General features: G+C 37.8%; 1 pseudogene; it reads left to right on the forward strand.

Moving 5' to 3' along the window:
• Nucleotides 1-436: 436 nt before the first annotated feature.
• Nucleotides 437-10,669, forward strand: LOC126633906 (aspartic proteinase 36-like; annotated as a pseudogene).
• The last annotated feature ends 8,583 nt before the right edge of the window (nucleotides 10,670-19,252 follow it).

Raw genomic sequence — 19,252 nt, forward strand, 5'->3', positions numbered from 1 at the left:
TAATCAATACCAGTCCATGGTTGCCCCTCCGTCTTAGCAGTTGTTGGGATATTAAATGATGGAGGTCTATATTCCTTCATTTTAGAATTCGTGATAATTAGCCATTGTTTTGTCCAAATGCATTTTTGTTGTACTAAATCTGATTGTACATTTCATCAGTTTGTTTATTAATTGCACATTGAATTTTGTTTCAATACTACTATCATGTTATTTGGTTTTCATAATTGTGCTCCAACATGTTTAACAAAGCCCATTCAGTTTTAGTTTCTATGATTATGTGAATTCCTCCAATGCAGGGCTCGTCCTTAGTTTGGATCAAATATGTAGCAAATACTCTCATGACAACAGCCATTGCGAATACAATTTCAAATATATAGGTAGAGAATAGACATGAGGTTATGTCGCAGCAAATGAGTTGTCATTGGATATAACTCCGATGCAGTCACAAGTTGCATTGGGATCTTCGGCACCCATTACTATTGGGTAAGTATAATTAATTTCTTTTACCATTTGTTTAATAGAGATGAATTGTATGTGAGTATGACACACTTAGGAGTATAACGAGAACCTTGAGAAAGAGTGTGTGCCTTGCAAACACAACTCTTATATGATCTCCACATTGTGGTAGTTTTGGTTGATTGGCAGAAGTTTAAGAAGGCAAACACACTTGTTTTGATAAGTTATGTTGTATGCGAGTATAACACACTTAGGAGCAAAATTCTCTCTTTATTGCTCTTATGAAGTGGAGCAAACTTTTCAATAGTTTCAGTTTTTCATTCTTATTTTCTTTCTTGTCAAAATTCCAACATTATTTATATTATTTTCTTGATGGTTTTGGAACAAGTGTAGTACCACTGTGTCCGGTCTTTTGGTTGATACCAATGGTTCAATCAATGGGATATAAGGGCTCAACCAAGAGCCACTGTCTATCATATCACAATTGTCCTCAGAAGGGATAACACTAAATGTCTTCTCCCACTATTTGCAGGGAGATGGCAATGGAGGGGGTATACTCATACTTGGTGAGATTATGGAGCCAAGTACTGTGTATACTCCCCTTAGCAGGAAGTATGTCTCAATGACCCTTAACTATTTTTCTTTAATAAAAAATTTTAATAAAAAAAAATTATTTTGAGTTAATGTAAAAACTTCCAAATTACTATTTTTAGGAAGTCTCATTACATAATCAACCTAGAAAGCATTGCTGTAAATGGGCAAATCTTACCCATTGATCCAACAGCCTTCAGGTTATCGAATGACCAAGGAATTGTTGTTGACTCGGGAATGACATTGGCTTTCATTGCAGAAGAAGCTTATGACCCATTTATTCGTGGGGTAAAATTGTTTGCTGAGTTTGCCAACAATATGGTTTTCTTTAGCATTGACATGGAAACACAAGCCATTCAAAGGATTTAGGAAAGAATTTAAAAAAAAATTAAATTTATTCTTTGCTTTCTTTTTGACTTTTGAGTTCAAGATCCCCCCTCAATTAATAGAATGGGAGTAACATAATAGAGGTGGTGTTTGTAAAGAGTGAGAGAGAATGAAGTGAACGAGCATTCCATTATGATTGAAAATCAGTACAAGGGAGTATAATATCCCGGACCATCTAACTATCGTCTAGCTCAGCTAACTTTGACTCAATACATTGATTAAACTGATTACTAACAGCATAACTGCTAGACTGATTTTGTGTTTGTGTAGATAACTTTGGCGTCGGGAATACAATGTTATCTAACTTACACAAGGTTGGCTCTCTCTCTCTCAAATCTGAATGACATTATGTATAATAATTTTCAGTTTGGCTGAGTCCTTTCCCATAGTGAATCTAAACTTTGCTGCTGGTGCATCTATGACTCTCAAACCACAAGACTACCTTGCAACATATGGGCACTGCTTAAGTTCCCCACCAACCTAGTTTTGTAAAAAGTAATATTTCCTATTCAAATATAACAAATGTATAACACTAACCGTATTCTTTTGTTATAGAACGAAACTGCTAGGTGATGCTTTGGTTTCAGAAAAGTTGAGGGAGTGACCCGAGGGTTCACAGTCTTAGGAGGTTAGGGCTTGGAACACTATCAAAGTTCATCTAAGAAACTGATAAATATAAGCAAAAATCAAGAAACTATTAGGATTTTGGTTCGTCAAAGTTAGTGTCCTATTTTGTTAGGATTGTATTAGGGAATTAAAGGTATATTATGGAAATTAAACGTGCATCGATTCTTCTCCTAAAAAGACTAGGAAAGAATCAAAATTTTCTTGTACAATTAGATTAGGAATCCTAGAAGTCTAATTGGAATGGGCAAGAAAGTGCACTTTCCTATTCCATATTAATTTGGAAACTTAATAAAAAATTAGATACGTAAATCACACCCTATACTTATAAATAGGGTGTGTTAGACTAGAAAAAGTGAGAGAAAAGCCAAAAGCAGTCAGGAGGGATGAAGGGTGATTAGTTCTAGGGTTTTGCAAAAGTAGTGTAACTCTATTATTAATAAAAGAAAACGTGGTTTCTCTACCTGGACGTGGGCAAAAATTCTACCAAACCAGTATAAATCTTGTATGTTTCTAATTTTGCTAAGTTTAGTTTATTTTCGGATACATCAAAAAGCATGATCCAAAGGGAGTCATAATTATAACAATTGATATCGAGAGCTTGGTTCAAGGTGTTTTGTGATGTCAAAAGGAAAGACGATCCCGAACCCAGGACCATGACAGCAGAAGATGATGATGGATGTACTGGTGCAACATGAGTTGGATGATGCACTCATTAGTGAGAAGTCTTACGACCATGATAGCAGAGGCATGAACCAAGGTTCTTAAGAAGGACAAGAGATCCACCGAGATCCATCTCACGAGATGAGTCAAGTCTCATATCACAAAAAAGATGCTTGCTAAGGAAGCATGAGACAAGTTGGAGAACGTTTATATGGGCAAAACTGTGTCTAATAAGCTATTTCTCAAGAATGAACCATTTGGCCTTCGACTAGAAGAAGGTGGTGATAATTAAAGATCATGTATGCAGGTTACAAAATTGCATAACCAATCCTCAAAAGGCTGAAGAAACTTACGAAGATGATGATATGACTATCATCTTGCCGAGGTTTCTATCTTTACCTTTTAAGCACTTTCGAACAACTCCAATGTTTGGAAATGAGTCCGTGAAGCTTGAAGACATAATTCAAGCTCTTCAGTCATACACTAAAATGGATGATATAATTGAGAGCTTTCAAGACCTTTATGCCAAAGGCAAGGAGAGGGGGCAAAAAAAGACAAAGAAAAAGAAGAGTAGCAACATAGGTAGGTCAAAATTCCAAGAAGAAAAAGAAAAGGTTTCTTTGAATGTGGTTTTAACGACCATTGGAAGAAGAACTGCAAGATTTAGAAAGAGAAGAAAGCCAAGATGAAAGGAAGCTCAGGTTCAGATAGTACATTCGTATAAGAAATGAGCGACTTGGAGCTTCTTTCAGTAACATCAGGCTTCAAAGCTTTCACAAGTTGGATTTTGGATACTGAATGCACATTCCATATGCATGCAGAAAGAGAATGGTTCGACACCTACAAGGAGGTTAGTAACAGAGAAGTTTTAGTAAAGGATGATTCACCATGTCCTATAAGGGAATTAGCAGTGTTAGAATCAAGATGTTTGATGGAAGAATACGGGGTCTATCGAACATTAGATATATCCCTAAATTAAAGAAGAATTTGATTTCCTTGGGTATTTTAGACAAGGTTGGTTATGGGCATAGTTCTAAAGCAGGAAGACTCCTGGTAACCAAATGATCATCGGTGGTATTGTAAGGTGACCTGCATCACAGTACATTGTACAAGCTAATCGAGACTACAGTAGCTAGGGAAGCAGCCGTTTCCACAAAGTATAGAAGACAAGACCTAACTCTAGCATCACAGGCTAGGGTACATAAGTCAGAAGGGGTTACAAGAATTGCACAAAAAAGGCATGTTAGAAGGCATCACATTGCAAGCTGGACTTTTATGAATACTGCGTTCTCGAGATGCAAAGGAAGGTATCATTTGTAAATAGTAATGCAGATTATTGAAGCAAGGATCAACTCAGCTATATTCACTCAGATGTTTAGGGCCCTACTCCAACAAAATCCAATGGTGGAGCCTGGTATTTTGTTACTTTCACGGATGAATTTTCTAGAAAAGTTTGAGTTTATTTCTTGAAGGAAAAAACCTAGGATTTTGCAAAGTTCAAGGAATGGACGACAGAAACTGAGAATCAAACTAGAAGAAAGATCAAGTACCTGAGAAGTAATAATAGGGGTGAGTATATAAGTAAAAAGTTTGTCGATTACTATAAGCAGGAAGGCATCACAAGGCACTTCATAGTAAAGAAGAATCCCTAACAAAATGGAGTTGTTGAGAGAATGAATAGAAGTCTCATAGTAAGAGAAAGAAGCATGCAATTTCATGTAAAATTGCATGATCGGTTTTGGATAGATGCTATTAATCATGTAAGTTATTTGATTAACATGTCACCATCTACAGTTATGCAGAAGATGTGTGGTCTAAGAAACCAGTGGATTACTCCAAGCTCAGGGTGTTTCGCTACAATGCATATGCACATATTCCAAGTGATGAAAGGTCCAAGCTCAAACTCATGTCTATATATTGCATATTCTTGCATTTTGAGAAAGGAGAGAAGGATTTCAAGTTTTGGGATACCAACAGCAAGAAGGTTGTCAGCCAAGATGTTGTCTTTTATGAGATAACCATGCCTCTGAACAAATTGAGAGCAGTGGGAGAAGAAGGACAATGTTGCAATTGATGCAACAAGAATTCCACCAATCTCATATCAGAGAAAGATGCAACTTAGATGGAGCTAATTGAGCAAGGTGTCGAATTTGATGATTTTGGGAAAGAAGAAGAGTATAAGCATCGTTAACCAGTTAGGAATCAAGTGGAGCAAAAAAAAAAAAAAGGCAAATTGAATCCACTCCAATCGGGCAAACATCCCAAGGGGTTCGAACTCCAACCCACAACTCACTTGTATTCCAGAGATGCATATCCCTAGACAAATCTGACAGGTTTGGGTTTGATCAAGACAAAGTTAATTATGTTTTTAACATTATCAATGAGATTCCACTACTTATAAAAAAAAACTATAGCAAGTGATTAGTGAGATAGTTGGATAAGTGCTAGGACAGAAGAAATGAAGTCCCTTTACAAAAACTCTATGTGGGAGTTGGTTCCTAAGCCCAAAGAAAGAAAGCTAGTAAGATGCAAGTGAGTGTTTAGGATAAATGAAGGAATTAGGAAGCTATGAGATTCAAAGCAAGTCTCGTGGAAAAAGGGTACTCATAAATGAAGGGATTAGATTATGATGAGATCATTTCAACTGTAGTTAAATATACTTCTATTAGATTACCTTTAGCAATAGCAACATAACATAACATGGATATTGAGCAGATGGATACGAAGATTGCGTTTCTTCATAGGGATCTAGAGGAGACAACTTTCATGGCTCAACTAGTTTGCCAAGTATGGGAAAAAGAACCTAGTAAGTCAATTTAGGAAGCCCCTGTATGGACTGAAGCAATCTCTAAGATACTAGTACAAGAGGTTTGAATACTTTATGTGGATGGTTATATTACTGCTGCTATATGTGTACTATCATGTATTCCAAGATGGGATGGTGAGTGAGGAGTTCGACCTGAAGGATCTAGAATTCAAAATTTGAAGAAGATGTTGAGTGAGGAGTTCGACCTGAAGGATCTAAGTGCTACACAAAAATCCTTGACATGAAAATTCAGAGAGATAAAACATTTGGAAGGATTTGGATATCACAAGCCAAGTAAATTTAGAAGGTTTTTGAAAAGATCAACATGCTAGAAGCAAAAGCTTCAACTCCTTTTGCAGCTCACTTCAGATTAAGTGGCTAACTATGTCCTAAGTCCAAAAAATAGAAACAAGCGATGGAGAAGGTGCCCTATGCTAATGTCGTGGGCTGCCTAACGTATGCAACGGTGTGCATATGACCTATCCTAGCTCAAGCAATCAGCATCATTTCCAATTACATGGCAAATCTAGGAAAGTAACATTGAGATGTAGTCAAGTGAATTTTACGTTACTTGAAGGAGTCTTGGCAACAAAGGATATTTTTGAAAAGTCAAAAGAAAATGTAGGGTTGTGCTAAGATATGTTGATGCTGATTATGCAGGGGACTTTGATAAGAGAAGGTCAACTTCTAGTTATGTCTTTACATGAGCAGGATGACCAATCAGTTGCATGGCACTACTATAACCAATTACAGCTTTGTCAACCATAGAGGCAGAGTGTATTGCCTTGGCCTAAGTTAAAAAAGAAGCAAGTTGACTTAGTGGTATGGTAAGTCAAATGGGAATCACTTAGGATTAAGTGAAGCTGAAATGTAATAGTCAAAGTGTCATTCATTTGGCAAAGAATCAGGTTTTTCATTGAAGATCAAAGCACATTAAAGCGAGATATCACAGAATCCAAGATTAGATGGAGTCCAAGGAGAGTTCGGTTGAAAAGGTTCACACGGGCGACAATCTCGTAGATTTTCTTACGAAGATAGTGCCGGCCAAGAAGTTCAAGCATTGCTTGAACTTAATCAATCTCGTTGATTGATCAAGGTGAAACACCTCCTTATTTGAGGTGAAATGAGGCAATAAGAAATTTGCCAAGGTGAAGATTCTTGAAGATTTTCAAAACTACTTCAAGAAGGTTCGAAGAGACTCTGGGGTGGGTGCAACAGTCTTGGTCTGACTTACCAAGGTGGAGATTGTTTAGCTCGTCAAAGTTAATTTCCTATTTGTTTAGAATTATATTAAGGAAATTAAAGGTGCACCGATTCTTCTCTTAAAAGGACTAGGAAAGAATCAAATGTACAATTAGATTAGGAATCCAAGAAGTCTAATTGCAATAGGTAAGAAAGTGTACTTTCCTATTCCATATAGAATATGACACTTAATCATAAAATAGGTATGTAAATCACCCTATACTTATAAATATGGTGCGGCAAGACTAGGAAAAGTGAGAGAAAAGCCAGAGGGGGCTAAGAAGGATAAAGGGTGATTAGTTCTAGGGTTTTGTAAAAGGACTGTAACTCTAATATTAATCAAAGAAGCCATGGTTTTTCTGCCAGGACGTAGCAAAAGTTCTGTCAATCCAGTATAAATTTTGTGTATTTCTAGTTATTCTCTAATTTTGTTAAGTTTAATCTATTGCCGAATACATCAAAAAGCAAGTTCCAAAGGGAGTCAAAATTATAACATAAACAATTTCCAACTACAATATGCAAAAACATGTTAGAAAGAAACCTGAATGACTAGGGAATAACGTATCACCACACAGACTTAAAATGCTTATGCATATAGTAGCATAAGTAAGTGTGTGTGTGTGTGTGTGTGTGCACGCGCCACTTAATACTATAGTCTGGTTGTATTTATCTTCACTTGTAAATAAGAGGTTTTAGGTTCGATTTTTGAACCACATTATTACTAGCCCATTGTGAGACTTAGCCCACCCCATCCCCCTTAGGCCATCTCCAATCATTGGGCTAAAACCTAAAATTTTTAGCCTAGAAAATTTAGGTTTGAACCCAGAAACAGTTTTTTTACTCCAACTGGTTAAAATTTTAGCCCCTGATCATTAAAGAATGAATTTAGGCTAATTTTTTTTTCTTAAAGTAACTTTTTAAAAGAAAAAAAATTATGTAGACTATCCTAATTTAATTTTATGAACATTTTAACCTAAAAATATTTAGATTCCGACAAATATTGAAAAATCACTAACCGACACCGTAAAACTCTTGAAACAATATGAAAGAATATGAAACACATAAAAGAATTTTATTTTAATTACTTTAGCCGTTGGAGTTAAATTTGGACCGTTAGATATTTTTTTACCGTAGGATTTCATCAAATTAAATCTTAACTGTTAGATTCAATGAATTTATAAATATAAAACTAAAAAAATGAGTTTTGAGTTTTAACTCATATTTGCCCCAAGGGTTGGAGCAAGTTGGGGTAAGTTTATAACCTAAAATTTGAGTTTTACTCCAAGGGTTGAAGTAGGTCTTAGTGTAGATACTATCATTTGTTTTATATATATAGTACAAAATATCAACCCCAACCATAACTAAAAACTAGCATATACAATAAACCAACTTCTCCCAATCAAATTTCTAATAAAAGCATATAACAAGCCAACTATATATCAACGCATATACACAAGATAAGAGGTTTCTTAGACATTAATTGCCCGTTATGAAGTATAACTTTATTCTACTAGATACGAGTAAAATCTACTAAAACATACACCGTAGTGCGTTAAGAAGCAAAGTATTTCTATATTAAACTTAGGGAAAGCCAATTTGCAGTAAATCAACTGATGACTAAAACAAGAAATACTAAATTTACCCATTGAAACAGCCAATAGCTGATTACTAGCCAACATCTTTACCCTACTAACAGGGAAGAAAAACAAAAGCTGTAAGCATTAAAGCCTCCAGCATATAAGGGTACAATTTTTCCTACTTTATAAGAAAGTCCAAGAAAAAATTAATTTGATCATGATCTCGGTTAATTGAAATCAGGCATCTAGTCTGCAACTTAGAAAAAAACGACAAAGACATGTAGCCTGCAACTTAATAGTTACCCCCATATTATAGCTTGCCCGAGTGCTATACCGTATATATTATAGGTATCCAATTCAGCACAATCCTATACAGCAAAGAAGAGTTCATTTGTCTTAAAAAAAACAAAGCTAACAGCTCAAAATAATACTACCATAAACTGTGGTGGAAAAAGAAGTAATGTAGGAAAATAAAGGGGAAAAATTTTAATCAAAGAAAGTTTGTCGCCATTTAAAATAATAATAATAATATTTTCCATTTATTGCGAAAACTAATATCTGAAATTATCCCACCATCACATTATAAGAATAGTGTTAGCTAAAAATATAGTCCAAAAAAGAAAATTCATGATGTTGGCATAAAAACTTAGTTGGCAAGGCATACTACTATACCACTGTTTTTAGGGTAATAGTAGTATAGTAGTATGCCTTGCTGACTAGAAATTCAGAATGATCATCGTCATTAACTCAGGCTTGTCAACTAAAATTCAAAACAAAGCAAAACAGCATAACCTTACGGTCAAATTGCTAAAATCCGTAAGTAAAATCAGCCAGCAGCGCATGTATCTAAAAGTTAAGAGAGAGAGATGATAGAGAGTTATCCCTCCAAAATTGCCTGTAAGGTTGGCTTAGCACATAAGAAAAATTGTAGAAACAAATAGGTAAGCCCCATTATCCAAACCCTAGGTTGATTCAAATCCTTACCGGTCTCAAATTATTGTTGACAAAAGTAAAAATGCATACTACAATTTACATACTGCAATATTATGCTATAGTAAATAGTTAAAGGCTTAAAACGGTTGTGTAACTTATTGTATCTTGTATTAGATTGCTTGCAGATCATGTTCTGAGGGATAAGATTGTGGTATATGATTTAGCCCGTCATCGACTCGGATGGGCTAGCTACAATTGTAATTTCCTTTTTCTAATTCCCTTCTATTCTCATACTTTTTTTCTATTAAAAAAACCATAGGGACAAATAGAAACAGGGTTTCATACCTTAATTCCTTTTTTTTTAATTGGTTAGGCTCATCGCCTGTGAATTTCTCTATGGCTATTCATCGGAGTGGGAGAAGTATTAAGTATACAAGTCAGCAATACAGTTAGAACTACAGTTAGTAAGTTGGTTAGAGTAGTTAGGCTTTTTTTTATAAAAATTGTTGTGTAACCTTCATTCTATCAATTAATACAAAAGCATATTTCTCTCTCTACATCTCTCTCTCTAAAACTCTCTGTGTTCATCTTTCTTCTTGATTTTCTCTTCAATTCCCAAACATTACAATGTAGTTAACATGGTATTAGAACCACCAGGCTCACGCCATGGATTCTGGTGGTTTCTTTTTGTAGTAGTTTACATCTTATTTTTCCTAGTTTAGTTTCTCTTCAATTTCCATTAGTTTTTCGGTGCTTCTGTGATTGTTCTTGTTGGTTTGATCGTTCTTAGGGAAGCCTTGCCGTCGAGCAACTCGGTCTTGGCAGTGCAGATAAAGAACTGTGATCCATTGGTTCTGGGACCAGCGTTGGGTTCATACGCAATTGAGTCCAACGGGTGCTGGGCAGTCAGTGTCGCATCTCTACATCGTCTTTAACATGCTTGTTTGGCGTAACGGCAATCTTGACCTGCACAGATGTACCTCCATGGTAAGGTATTGTATGCTGCCTCGCTCTTCGTCCCCCAAGGCGGCACCTTCAGGATTGCCATGGCTGCCGTCTTCGTCTTGTGGGTTATAGGGTTTTCACATGACTGATGGTTGCGCTTGCTGATGGCGGCAACGAGCATCGCGACTTGATTGCGTATGCTTGTTTCTTGATTTACACTCTGTTTTTCGCTTCTTGTGATATTTTGGTGGAATTGGCTATGAAACAATTTGGGTAGTGCAGATTTTTTGTTGGTTATTTGTTCAAGATTGCAAATCTTGGTAGCTTTTCAGGTTATGATTCTGTGCAATCCAACTGTTTGAAGGAATGGGTCAGCGAATCCACTGTGGGTACACGAATGTTCTTAGGCTTGGCAATTTTGGGGTTTTTGGAGAGTTCGTGTTGAAATTGTAGCCCTAAATATGCTTAATCTTTCATCTCTGCGGTTCTCCGGTGATTTGTTTCGTTTCGGAGTCGTGATTTGTTTTGGGTTTTTACTATGTTTCTTGGGGTACGAAGCCAATATTATGTTAATTTGTTGAGGCAAGAAACCATTTTAGTTGAGGCACGAAGCCATTTTCTTGTTGATTTGTTGAGGCACGAAGCCATTTTCTTGTTGATTTGTTGAGGCACGAAGCCATTGTTCCTGTTGATTTGTTGAGGCACGAAGCCATTTTCTTGTTGAATTAGTTGTGGCACGAAGCCATTATCTTGTATATTCTTTGCGATTCTTTGCAGCACAAAGCCATTCTTGCAAGTTTTCTATAATTCTTGGGTAGTTCTTGAAGTTGTTCATGAGATGAATACAAATTAAGCAGATAGGGGGTGCTTCGTGATCCACTAACATCTGGAGACTTGGGTTGTTCTGTAACATAACCTGAAGGCCCTATGATGACTGCAGCTAGAGAAGAATTTGTTGAAACTCTTCTTTCATCTTCTGGCAAAAGTGGCTGCTCTTTCAAGATATCTGACTTAATAGGTCTCTCTCCAGTGAAGACGATCCGAACTTGGTCGCCTTGATGCTTGTCCATATTTCAGTGTTTGTTATTTGAGACTTTGCTGCAATCTCAAACTGGGATACCCCAGTTGAGATTGATGGGGAGTATTAAGTATACAAGTCAGCAATACAGTTAGCAATACATTTAGTAAGTTGGTTAGAGTAGTTAAGCTTTCTCTTATAAAAACTGTTGTGTAACCTTCATTCTATCAATTAATACAAAAGCATATTTCTGTCTGTAAATCTCGCTCTCTAAAACTCTCTGTGTTCATCTTTCTTCTTGATTTTCTCTTCAATTTCCAAACATTACAATGTAGTTAACAAGAAGAAGCAGCTCACCTAGAGGAGACACACTATTCAAGCTGCTAAAAGTTGGGATCCTAAAAGGGGATTCCAAATGATCCTGGCTTACATGAACATAAACTGCGTATGACATAACAAAAATAACACATTTGAACTACGTTATGACTTGATCTCTTTTTCGGAATGCTACTTAGGCATCTCGAAAACGAAACTTGAGCTCAATCACCAAAACAAAAAGATGTTGCTCCGGTACCACATCAAATTCATCGCTTCATTCCTCATTGATGTTGTTTCATGTCGTCAAAGTGGATTTATCGCAACCACGACAATTGCCACCTCGAACTCTTTTCTGGACGACAACTAAGCGCAGACCCCAAGTGTTCATGGCGGGTCCCACATAAACACTATGGAATGCCACGTGATCCGAGCAAGAGAGGTCCGCTACTAGTGAGTCTTCTATCGACGACGAATGAGCGTAGAGCCCAAGTGCTGATGGCATGTCCCACATCAAACACTACAGAATGCCACAAGATCCGACCAAGAGATGCTTTCACATAATGTCTCTCATACGAGTGATCAATTATTGTAGTAGAGGTCATCTTCGAAGTTTCTAAAAAAACAAAACAAGAAAAGGAGCAGGGAAAATGGCACCAATTTGAAATCATTATATATATATATATATGCGCGCGCGCGCGTGCATGGATGATGGTGTCTAATTAGGTGCTCCGCATGCAAAGCCAAGAAAAAAAAAATTAAAAGTGGTGGCCCAGTTACAAATTCCAAATTGCTTAACGCACTTTCCCGTATATTTATATTCTTTTCCTAACTGAGAAGAACCTAAGGTGTTTAGAGCTAATGGAATTCCTATAAACCTTTTTGGAAGGATCCATACAACTTCCAATGTCTCAGAAAGTGATTGTAAGATATTGTTCCAGCAGAGAGTTGGGTTAAACAAATCTCGGTACAATTAATCACCGTGGTGGTGTACAAGACTGGTCCAGATAATTGGGGTGGTTATTAGTCATAAAATAACGGGATGCTGCTCCAAAGGTGAAATACTTGTAAGATTTTCAAGTGCGTACCATGGTTCCCATTTCTGAAGGTTCTGTGATTAACACCATGGTTTATGCGGGGAAGTCCAAAGGAAAAGGAAGATGTTTGGGTTAATATTTAAACCTTGGGCTACAACTAGGTGGAAGCCCAAAGATGACAATTGAAAGAAGACTTGCCTGAAGCCTAACATCAAACTCAGAGACAAGTTGGCGCCTTCCCATTAATGCATAGGTCATGTGCCTATGATTTAAAATGTCAAGTGATGGGGACTAACTCACAATCACCCGTCGAAAAGCACTTTTCAATGGCAACACCAGTAAAAAGCTGATGACTCACTACCCTCCAAGTGCTTTCGAGCAAGAGCAAAGTCACTGCAGTTGGGCTAATCTGCCTATAAAAGGAGGAATAGGCCCCAGAGACAAGGACACTCAACCAATCAAACAAACAAACATACAAACTCTGCTCTCAAGCCAGATTTGCATACAAAAGCTGTAATCAACCTAGATCTCAGTCATTTTCAGGATCATTCTCTACAAAAGTCATATTTTGTCTAGTTTAGAAGCTTTGTTATCACCCCTAGTAGCGTAGTATCGATTCTCTTGTGTAAACTTGTTTATCATCCATCCCTTTTTAGCAAATAAACCCAGTAAACTCAAAAGATAAGTGATTGCAAGAAGTTCAACCTTGCCCGACAAGGTGAAAAATCTTGCTCAAAGCTCTTTGTTTGTTTTATAAGTTAATAGTGCTACTGCTTATTGTCTTCTCCAGCATGTATTCAAGTCATTTCCATTAGTTTTCCCATTATAAGAGTTCCATTTACATTCGGATCTGGTTATTTTAATGAACATGCTATCATTAAAATCAATCAAGAACCAAGTAAATGACTTAAGGGGATCTGAACTCCCTCCATTCGGACATACAAGACTATAGATTGAAAGTCCTTGTTCGCAAGGTAAGAAAAAATACTTAATGTGGATTTAACCCATCCACGACAATCCTTTGATAACAAGAAGTCTAAGTAACTTGGGGCGCTAGTAATCGACTAAACACAATCCTGTTCTACATCTGCTATATTAAGATAGCAGTGGCACGCCTAGCACTTGGTTGGTTTTGATTGCGAGCTTCAAGGCCTACACCTAAGGCTTTACAAAGACACCTTTCAAAACTAACTTTATCCTCTTCTTGCAGCACATCAGCAAGTAAGAGTTCGACTACACATCCAAAGTGCCAATCCCTTGGGGAGCTGTGCTGAGAGCCAAGGAGCCTTATTTGAAAAAATCTTCGCCCGAACAGAACACATATCAAGCAACGGTAAGGCCTGAAACAGGCAGCAAGAAGAATGCAAGAAATCACAACAGCGAGCAACGTAGTGCACAGCAGCGAGCAGCAAGTGCAGCAGACGGCGAAAGTGCAGTGGAGCGTAGTAAGGTAGCCTCCTTTGCAGTGGGCAACCTCCTTCGCAGTTGGCATCCTTCATTGCAGCTGGTAACGTCTCCGGCGGTGAACATTGTCATTTGCAGCGTATCACGTCCGCAGCAGGAGCAACGGAGTAGGGAAATACAGCAACCCATCAACCTTTGCAGCGAACAACAGTAGAAAGAAATAGGCCGGACCCATCGTCCTTTGTAGCCAGCGACACTCCCCTTTGCAGAGAGTGGCACTCCCCTCTGCATCTAGCGGCAATCCCCATCGCAACGATCGGTGTCCCTTGTAACGATCAGCAGAAGCAATGCAAAAACCCTCAGGCAGCAGCGTGCAGTGGCTTCCATTGAAGCAACGAAGAAGCAAAAAGCACGTGAAGTGCAGCCTCCGATCCCTTGCAGCAGCAAAGCTTAGGCTCCCTTGCAGCAGCGAAGCTCAGCCTCCCCTTGCAGTAACGAAGCGCAAAAACACCTTGCAGCAGCCTTCGTGCAACGAGCATAGTGAAAAGCAACGGTAGTGCAACAGCCCTTGTACAACAGCCCTCATGCAGCAGCAAACGATGGCAAAACACGGCAATGTGCAGCAGCAAAGGGCAAGGAAACACATTAGCAAGATGCGCATCAGTGGATGAGACTTCAAGTTTGGTTATGCATCGCTGTTCGTGCCATGATAAAGCTCGTCGAAATCTTCTCATTTTAGTGCTTCATCTGCAACTAGACATCAGATGCAACCACGCATGTCATTTTCACCAATGGACTCAATAGACTTCGTCACTTCCGCCTTCATGAGTGGTTCATCTGAGAAGTTGCTCTAAAGAATTACTGTGGTGTCTTGGCAACTGATCAAAAGAAAAAAAAAAAAAGAGGAAACTACAGCATGGTGCCATGGGACTAGGACGACATGATCAATCTCCGTCTTCACATCAATATCTTCGTAACAAGGCACGACAATCATTGATGATGCTCACGGAAGAAGCACGACATAGGCTCAGGAAGATCATTGGTGACATTGATAATGACGCTCAAGGAAGAAGCACGACATGAGCTCGGGAAGACCGACAAAATGGCGACGACTATACCAGTCCGGTGTACAGAGACAAAGCACAGTCTTCATTGCACATAAAAGTCTACCTTAGCCTCTCTCTGTATAGTAAAATCCAAGGCTATGAAAACGGTAAAAGAAAGGAAATAAATTCATAATTACCTTTGATTAGGGAGACATTCTTTCCCGCAATTGAAGTGCATGCCATACAATTTAAATGCTTTGATTCCCACCAATTGGGTCTCAACCTATTCAAGGCAAGAGTATAACGTAATCCCAATGATGGGGGGTACGTCACATGCATTAAGCTGAAAGGATCATTCAAATTGCTTAAAAAAAAAAAAAAGTAATGCTAGGGAGATTAAATTTGTAGTTTAAATTTTGCAAACTAAATGACATGGAAGTTGATGATTCGATTATTACTTGAACATTTATAAACGTGCTCATTTTCTATTGGTGACACATCATTTAGTTTGCAAATTTAGTCTACAAATTTAGTCTCCCTAGCATTACTCCAAAAAAAATTGATAGTGAACATGTGCACTATTGAAAAAACGAATGCGAAATTCAAGTAAAAAAAATTGCATGCAACCCCAATGAAAACAAAGAATGCCGTCCATGCATGGAATATTTGTATTATTTCAAGTCCATTTGAAAAAATAAAGAAAATTAAAATTAAAATTCTTTTGAAACACCCAAGTTCAAGTTTTGTTCAAGAGAAGTAATTGTAGCAAGCCGAGGTACGAGACAGTCGACCGCAAGAGTAACTTCAAGTCGCATCGCCTGTTTGCGGCAAGTACATGTTTAGTACCAAATTTTAGACAACAACCACAATCACAATTAAACTCAAATCCAAATTCAGACATTCATGCTCTTCATCAAGCTCATAAAGAATCACTAAATACAACAAATACATGTGGTGGTTCATCCACACCAAAGTCAAAGATCACCCACCACGTGAAACTCCTCGTGATCTTGTTTCATTCAAGATCAAGCCTCGACGGTCCTTAAAGATATTACAAGTTTGATTCAACATCAAGTGTCCTTTACCCTTGAATCAAATCCAACTCCAGAGAAATGAAGTAATCCAAACCTTCAGAGAAAACCAGAAGGCTCTCTAGCCAAAGCAAACACCCGTGTTCAAACTCGTGGAGATTCAACAAGCACAACAAACATGTGTCATGACCAAAGCTGAAGATCACCCATCACGTGAAGCTCTTCATGGTCCAGTTTCGTTCAAGACCAAGCCTTGACGACCCTTGAAGAAACTTCTACCCCAATTCAAGACCAAGCCTTGACGGCCCTTGAAGAAACTTTCAGTTCAATTCAAGACCAAGCCTCTATGGCCCTTGAAGAAATTTCTAGCCCAATTCTAGATCAAGCCTCAACGACCCTCAAATCGTCATCTATGTTGAGAGACTTTAAAGCATAATGGTCAAATGCATTCACTATGAGAAGGACTTCAGAAGCGCACCTTCTAAGAGACTTTAAAGCATAATGGTCAAATGCATTCACTATGTGAGGGACTTCAAAAGCGCACCTTCTACACGTGACAAGCACATACATACGACGCACCTTAAAGCGGGGCATTTGTAGACATCAAAATTTTGGTGAAAATAAATGTCCCCCAACGCATTAATTTCGACATGCGAGGGCTTACGTGGCATTTACCATGTGCCTCAACAATTGCTCACATGGCATGTGACTTATCAAAACCAGACGAGCCATCAAGAGGACACGTGGTGCCATTTTTTTTGGGGGGGGGGGGGGAATAGTTAAAGAATTATCTTTATTAATTCCTTAATTAGTTTTAATTTAAATCAAATAAATTAATTGATGGAGTCAAATCACAAACCAAGACACAAATCAAGTCTTGGTTCTTTCGTAGAAAATTTATAAATATGAGGCTCCAAGACAAAGACAAAGGGATCCAAAAATCATTCAAGCACCCAGACGCTGCCGAAGCTGAAGCACCCAAATCCTCAAAACACTTAGAATAATTCAAAAAGTTCTATGTGTTCTTCGCCAAACCTTCGAAGAATCATCAAGCACTACTACTTGTGTTAATCCTTCAAATCGCCAAGAGCCAAAACCTCAAGGCAACCGTTCATCCAAGATCAAGTCATCGTGACCTTTGGATCAACAATCTACACATCCACATATCTTTTGGAGATCGAATCAGAGGAAACTTGTAAACAAAGGTTGTAACTTGACAAATTCATTAATACAAAATTGCTTTGTACATGTGTTCTTGTCTCATTTATCACAAGAATTTTGTGTTTATAGTGTGATTTAAATTTCTCTTCACGACTCTCGTTTACTTTGAATATATGGCGGAGCCAAAAATTTACAATAATGAGGTCACAAACAAGAAGCTTCTGAAAACTATACATACTTTCATTTATAATTGGCAATGACATGTTTTCATATTTTAGGAACGTCGTATCATGACATCATTATCAATATATTAGGATAGTGCTATCCACACACACATTTTTACTTCTCACACATGTTCTCAATTTCCGGTGGTCGGATCAAATAAATTAAAAAGAGGCATGTGAATAGCACTATCCTATAATCAAATACATTTTTCATTGTATACATCCAAATTATCGTCAACATTGATTTATCATATGATGTGGATTCTTCACAATACTGATCACTAAAAAAGCTCTCCTATTTTGGAATAGTTGTAGTTTTCGTATGTTTCAATTAATTAATATATGTTGTCCCTATTTTGTTTGCCTTAGCTATTATCAGGTCATATAAAAATTCAAAGGGGAGATATATAAAGTTATTGGGGTCAGTGGTAGTCAATGCCCCCATGTTGGCTTCGCTGATGAATATACGTCAAGACTTTGAAAATAAATAGGTTTGTTATGCCTTTAAAGAAAAAATATTGCCCTTGTTAGGGAGATCACCCTTTTCTACAACCCTTCCAAAAGTCTTCAAGTGAAAAATTGAAGACATTAGAAAAGGGTGATAATCTAATTAAACTAATTTAAATTACGGGAAGGGGCAACCGATCTCTATAAAGGTAGCACACTCATCTAGTCAACTTGACTACGTTAAGCCCCAAGTTAATTTCTGGACAAGACCAAAAGACTGGAGCTATTATTGTTCGAAGCACATCTGACGGCTTACGCTACCAAGTCTAGGGTCTCTTAACAATGACGGGCCTACGTTGCTATCAAACTAGTGTGAATGCAAGAGGAGACGACTCAATAGACTTAAGCCTTAATGTATGCTAGCCTAGAAATAGCTCAAACAGTCAAAATGATAAACAATGAGAATAGATGGGCTCTCGGAATCTAGTAATTTGAGGGAATCACAACTCTTGTTTTCCTACTTTAGACTTTCTCCAACCATGTGTTATTTGCCAAATTTCCCCCCAAACAACACCCAACCCAAGCTAAAGCATTGGGCTAAAAGGCAAATGCTAAAGCTGGGCGAAATTCCCCCCCCCATCCGCATGGACTAGCCCAATATTTGGGCCACGCTCGGCCAACTCACTCGCGGATGCGCCCCATGGGCCTGCTTCAAATCTGCTCCAGACAAAGTAGGGGCCCACTGTTAGGGCCCTGTCGGCCATTTTTCCCCATCCGACGACCATCATTTAAGGACAGTTGGTTGATCCAACGGTCCAGATTCAAATTTCATTTTGAAAAAACTATGTTATTTTAAAATTCATTGAATCCAACGACTGAGATCGAATATAATCAAATCTAACGGTAAAAAAAAAGATCTAACAGCCAAAATTTAAATCCAACAACTAAAATAATTAAAAAAATATATTTAACTCAAAATTCACCCAAAAACTCTATAAATACCTATGTATTTGTTCAAACATCCACACAAAACTCAATTTTCTCCTACAATTCTTCCAACTTATCTTTCTACCATTTCTTTCCATTTCCAAATTGTTCAACATGGCAAGAGAGCATATTAGAGGTCATAATTGGACCTGTGAGGAAGATGTTGCCTTATGCTTGGCATGGGTTTCTGTTAGCAAAGATGGTGCAGTTGGCACAAATCAAAATAAGAAGGTTTTGTGGGATAAAATCATTGCAAAGTTTCAAGAAAACTGCAATGGCGGCGGGCAGGACGATGGTGGTGTTTATGATCGGTGGAAGACTATCAACAAAGCATGCACTTTATGGAAGGGAAGCTTAA

Source organism: Malus sylvestris, chromosome 9, assembly GCF_916048215.2.
Source record: "Malus sylvestris chromosome 9, drMalSylv7.2, whole genome shotgun sequence".
In the NCBI taxonomy this organism is placed as follows: domain Eukaryota; kingdom Viridiplantae; phylum Streptophyta; class Magnoliopsida; order Rosales; family Rosaceae; genus Malus; species Malus sylvestris.